The sequence below is a fragment of the Bactrocera neohumeralis genome, chromosome 6 (genome assembly GCF_024586455.1).
Source record: "Bactrocera neohumeralis isolate Rockhampton chromosome 6, APGP_CSIRO_Bneo_wtdbg2-racon-allhic-juicebox.fasta_v2, whole genome shotgun sequence".
Classification (NCBI taxonomy): domain Eukaryota; kingdom Metazoa; phylum Arthropoda; class Insecta; order Diptera; family Tephritidae; genus Bactrocera; species Bactrocera neohumeralis.
In genome coordinates this window covers 27,568,740-27,575,535 of record NC_065923.1, presented here as the reverse complement: position 1 = coordinate 27,575,535, position 6,796 = coordinate 27,568,740, and positions in this window count along the sequence as shown.

Below are 6,796 nucleotides of genomic sequence, written 5' to 3'. Positions count from 1 at the left end.
TGAAGTATTAATGTACACATGTAAGTGCTTATGTGCAATTCTGATTACATTACAAAAAATGTTGGTTTAAAGTTTATTTTGTATTATTATCAGTAGTTGAATGTTAGTAATTTAACGTAGTTCTTAAAATTAAACACTTAAACTTTGGGATTGTAGAAAATGGCGAATTTTATACTTTATTATGTAGAGTTAAAATAATTCTGTTTTTCGATATAAAAGTGGAATTGAGTTGATGATCTTCGATTGGATATTAATGTGACTCTGTTCTGTTTACGTACATTTGTCTATTTTGGGAGCTCTATGGTAAATTCACAAATTTCGGGGTTTTTGTTTGCTAATGGTCATTCCTTCAAAGGAAAAATTTTTTTTTTATTGAAGAAATGGCTTGAGAGCTGTCTTGCCTTGATTATAATTCGTATAAAGAAAAATCAACTTGAATAAAATTATTGTAGTAAAGTCTAAGAGAAAAAGCGCTGTCTACGACAATAAAGACGAGGAAGAAGCTTGATGCTACCGTTAGTTAGGTTATACACTCCTTTAACTGCGAGCCATATGTTACATGTCTATGTTCTTTATTAGAAATAAAACGAATCTCGTTAGTCGTGCTGACTGACGGAATAAACTTCGCATATACAACGAAATAAACATGGGTTGGTTTTGGGCTTCGCATGTTTGACTGCGTTGAAAGTTTTTCGATTCAAGGTAACTAATTCAAAGATAACTAATAATCGCTAACGGGAACAAATTTGCTCTAAAATAGCATATTTGCCAAATTTAGCTACGTCATAACACAAAAATTTATAAATTGTCATAAGTAAGCACTAAATTAAGATATAGAACTGTAATTTGTAATTGTGGGCGAAAAAAAAAAAATTGCGTAATCCTCCCGCCTTCTAAGAGGTTCAGTATAAATATCTACTCCACTGATATCGACCACATTTGCTATCTATATAAATTTAAATGATAAGGCGGAATTCAAAGACAGCTTGCAACAGAGTTAAAATAAAGTATTTAAATCGATGAAATTGAAGAAAAAAATAACAAAGCTTTTCCCAGAAAATTTTCATTCAAAAGTCAGGTTAAATTATCCAGCTAAGGTATTTCCCAGAAATTCATTTGACTACCTGCTCTCTTTGTCTATCACTCAGCCACTCAGCGTTATGGGCGTTATTGCAGTTGTGCTTTCGTACCTGTTCAAAATCCTTAAAACTCGGCACATTTTACTTTCGTAGTCAAAACTTAGTTAAACACAGACATAAACGCAACGATTTTCTCTAGTGTCCAAAACTATTGAATTCACAGCCATGGAAGTAGCAAAACCAACAATAGACGAAATCTACGACGATTTCATCACAATGCGGACAACAGAAGATGTTGGAGAATTGCGAGTAAAGGCTCAAGACTTGCTAGATAAGCTCAGTTACTGTAAAGAGGAGAATCCGTACATAATAAGTGTGCTTGCCGGTATGAAAGTGTTGGTAAGACGAATGATAGTATTATCATACTCGAGGGAGTCAGCTCGCCAAAGGTTGCTACCTTTACTAATCAGGGCATTCATATATCGTAGGCATTAAGTGGTTAGTCTTCAGGAATAAAGTAGAATAAAGTAAAAACGAAGCTGCAGAAGGAGCTTAAAAACTAATTAACTTACATTTTGTAGGAAAATATGGCTATAAACAGAATATTTTGAAAAGTTTTCAAGCAGTTAAAGAAAGGAAGATAAAAATAATAGTTTGTCAACAATTAATTTTAAGACGAAATCAACATTTTGTAAAAATAATAAAAAAATATATATATATTTAATAAAAACATTTAATAATGGCGAAAACGTGAACTGTGTGGCTGAAAATGTTGATAGTCTTTATGGTCCTGATATGGTTTTGTCGATTCTGTTCCAAAAATTGTTATGTAGAAGATGCACCGTCTGCAAGGCCAATCGCCCAAAAAAGCAGCTAGTAAAAAACGACTGTATCCGTTTTTGTTAATGGCCACACGGGTTTTTGTGAGAGTAGCATTGTGACATCAAACATTTAAAACGTCGTCAAGTTATCGAACAAAATTTGACCTAATGTCGGATCATTTCAACCGTACTAAATTAAACTCAAAATTTTGCAAATATTTTACTGGCATTTTTCTGTTGAAATTTAAAGCTAAAATATCTTCTATTAGTGCATATCCCAAAAATATAATTAACTATTTGTCATCGGTAATGCAGTGTGCTTTCGTACCTTCATTGAATATGCAAACCTCATGCAGATTTCTCTTTCGAAACCAGTGCTTCTCGAGTTTCGAACATAAACGGAACAATTCTAACTAGTGTCGAACTCAATTACACACAGAAACATGGTCGTAACAACATCGTCAAAAAATGTAAACAAAAAATTCATTGACCTCATAATGTAAATGAAGGTTGTTGACTTGGCTAAATATCTTATACTTAATCAATAATCTCAAAAAGTGAAAACAAAGGGATCATTGACCTCGGTAAAATTTAAACAAGAGGGTCTGTCACATCTTAATGACCCCATAAAATCTAAACAAAACTGTAGTTAACCGCTTGAAATGTAAACAAAAAGTCATAATTTTTAGAAAATTGAAAGTTTAAAATAAAATATTGCCTTTCAAATATAACAATTAAAAAAAAATTGGTTTGTCAAAAATGTAAAAGTTTTCAGGTAAAAATGAGCCTGTTTTCAGGAAACAACAGTGTTTTCGAGATTGTAAAAATGAAATATTTTATTAGATTAATATCCGTTACAAACACAAAATACGTTAACGGGTTTTTTGAATATGTTGTAAAATTTTCGAAAATAGAAACAAAAAATTTTTTAAATTATTACAAGAATTAGTAATAATGAATAAATTGTGCAAATAAAAAAAGTTGTCTCAATTTAATTTTACAAATGGAATAAAGTTATTAACCAAATAACGAAAAAATTCCCGCGATTGAAAAAAATTAGTGTCGAAAAGTTACGCTTAGCGGGTATATCGTTGCCAGAAGCAGGACTTGAATTTCTGTACGAGTTATGAGACCGTTCCCTTTTTGAACAATTAATTATCTTGAGTAGATACCCTTTTAAGATCTTTATTATGTAAAATATATTCCAGCTGAAACCAGTCTAATCAAAGGATCCGGTTATAGATCTCTTTGGCTCATTCTCCTTATTTTCATCATCATTACAAATGCGCATATATGTAAGGTACCTGCTCTGAGCACTGTCTATTATGTAATAATCAGTGGCGTAGCTAGGGGGGCCGTCGGCCCGGGAGCAACGTCTTGGGGGCGGCAAAACGATCTTCGCTGTTTTTTAAGGGGGTATTCTAGTCTAGAAATGCTATTTAACGGCATTATTTAAAGTCCAATAAAAAAAAACTAAGATCATTTTTACTATCCAACTTATTTATTTATCAGATTGCTATTTTAAGAATACAAAAAAAAAATATTGTGATAATTTGATTAATTGCGGCGTGGTGGCGTAGCGGGGGTTGAAAATAAGGGTGCGCCCTTCCTGACACGATTCCAATACTTTGAAAAAAAAATTTTAATCAGTACAAATGCCACTATCGTCTGAACTAGGATAAATAAAAAAAATTTTTCTGTAAATTTTGGCAAAGATCAAAATTTTTTAAAAATAGTAAAAATCAAAATTTTTTAAATAATCCTAGTTCCAACCATAGAGAGATATATAAAGAAAGTCCACACTAAATTTCAAGCTAATCGGTTTATTAGAACTTGAGAAATCATCTCAGAAGTGTTGAAAATAGTAGTTTTGAGAAAAAAAATTATTTTATCTAAATAACAAGTAACATTTAAAATTAAACTTTAATCTAATTTTAAAATTTCCTTTGGGGAATATATTTTTGTTTTTAAGAATATGCAAAAAAAATCGATTTTTTTTTCAAAATTCTAGACTATAATACCCGCTTAATATTCAGAAAAATATTTTAACAAATTTTTTTTACAAAATTTATTATAAAAGATAAAGTGCTGTACACTCACAATGTAATAATCTGAATAACAATGAAAAATGTTAATTTTTACTCGAATACTCTTCAGTCTTTGAATTTGTCTTATATCTTTCTTAAAAATAGTTAAAGATGCACTTTTCTAGCTTTGTCTAGCGACGTGCACTCTCACAGTTACCCTATGCTTTGAATGTAACAAATACTTTTATTTCTACAAATTTTCAAAAATGGTATTTTAAAACTCCAATTCAGGCAAAAATTCCTGCAAATTATGGAAATGGGTTTTTTCTATGGCTTTCAATAAGATGTTTTGTAAATTTACTATCAATTTACTCAAAAACCGTATTGTGAGAATTTTGGAACTTCAGAATTTGCGTGGCTTCTAGTTCCTAAATTTTATATACTTAATATCGAAGATATTTTGTAAAAATTCACTTTTGTTCGAACCATCTCATGAAACTTGTAGGTATGTAGATAAAGGGGGGCGGCAGAACATCCTTGGCCCCGGGCGCCCGAAGTTGTAACTACGCCCCTGGTAATAATATTAATATTATTTTACTACTTGATCAAGAAAGCATGTTTCATCGGTCTTTTACTGTTAGTTGACATAAGCAACAACACAAATTTCTTCATTACCATTCGAGGGCCGATTTAGGTTAAATAATGCACATCCAAATGTACATATACACATATATATATATATATTAGGGATATCCGTTATTTCCCAAGCTTAATTTTTTGCAAATGTCACCTGAAATTTCAGTTTTCCCCTAAAAATATACATAAATCCATTGTATACAAACTCCTTATTTCTTGATATTTTGCATTAGGCAAGTAAACCTACAACTTTGAAGAAATAATATTATTGTAAATAAATCAGCGCTCCATAAAAATATCTGAATAGATTTTTCCCATAAAAATATAGATACTTTTAAAAGTTATACGCTGTTAAAATTATACATCAAACTGAGCCTCCATACAAGTTTCTTATAAATTTTGTGTTGCTCATACGACACGGTGTACAATACATTGGATAATTTTTATGGGGCCAAAACTGAAACTTAAGGCAGTGTCAGCGAAAAACCAAGACCAATTGGAAAATAAAGGACACCCTAATATATACATATTTATATATATATACATATATACATTTATGTATGTATTTATACATGTTTAACTATATGTATGTGGTAAATAAAAGTATAAAGGTAGAAATGTTTGAACTTTCGCACTTGATGTGATTGTGTTTGTCCAGGGACCAGCTTCCAGCCTTTTCTCCAGTTCATAAGTCTGCCAGTTTGACAGCTGGAGTCCAAAACTCTAAAGCTTCTTGACAAAAAACGTTTTCTCGCATCTACAAATGTTATTGCGCTCATAGATAAACACAACACTGCGCTGCTTGTGAATTCTACATGCCCTTCACACTTTGTTTTCGTTCATTTGGCAACAACATTAAGTATGAACAACAACAAAACAATAACCCCAACAACAATGAAGTTAAAGTCACTGACATATTTCCGCTGATTTTTGACTGCTGTGCGAACACATTGTAATGCTGCCTCAATGCCATGATATCAATACTCATATACAGAGGCACACACACAATTGCGGAACTGAAAAGTCTCGTCAACCTGTCAAAGTCGATCTGCTTGTGCTTTGTTAACAGTTATTTCGTCGGCACGGCGAACAATATATCTCAAGTTCGGTATTTCTATTGGCAATACGGTAAATATAAATCACAAACTCTTCTGTGTTTATTTATTTTTGTATAGCATACACTCAGGCTGCTGAATGATTCTTATACGCCAGAGCTGCGAGATGAAAAGATAGTGCTAAATAAATGAAATGAGGTTAATACGATGGGCGGAAGCTAGAAAACAAAAGAAACAATAATATGACAAACACGAAGTGTTGAAAAGCACTTACACATACACACAAGTGGGTGAACTTATTGCCACAGAAGGCACAAGAAATCAATTTGCGGCTTTCCTCTTGTGCGAGCAATATAAACAAGCTTAATAATTCGTATCAACAATGATAAACTCGCATATGTGTGCTTAAGCTATGTATGTGTGTGTGCATGTATTTTTAAAGGGAATATTTATGTGGGGCGTGAAGTATTGAATTGCTGATATTAAAATCGATTTTTTTATTAAAAGTATTAGACGATAATATATGTTACTTATAAAACACTCTCTGTGGAGACCATCAGCTCCATATTTGACTCGAATTTCCGATCGGCGATTGACGTTTTGGAAAGAAAATTAAGAAACATGAAGGCAAACTGGAGATGGATCTCACAGCAATTCGTAGCATAATTTGAACTATTTGGTATTTAGAGTTCTTTTTTCACGTTTTCTGAATCCAAAAATTGTGAACATCACCTTTCTGACCGATAGTACATACCTGTCCTTCTCCAGAATAGGTTCAGAGCAAGAAGTTCCCTGTTTTCGCAGTCCCTTGAACAGTTGTGAAAAGTAGACGTTATTCAGCTAACTTGAGCCATATAAATCAGCGTTATGACAATGCGTAGGATTTAGCAACCCTAGTGTTGCCATCTGGAAACTCATAACTATCGTAAAGTTTGACATCTGAGAACGTTTTAACATACGAGCATTATTTGTGTTGTTTACAGTAACTCAAAATATTCTTCTCGACCAAAAATTTAGTTAAATGAACATTTTGATATTTATATTTAGTCTAAATAGAGAAGGTACCATCTTCTATAAGAGTGTACAGCTGCTGGCGTATGCCGATGATATTGATATCATCGGCCTCAACACCCGCGCCGTTAGTTCTGCTTTCTCCAGGCTGGATAAGGAAGCAAAAG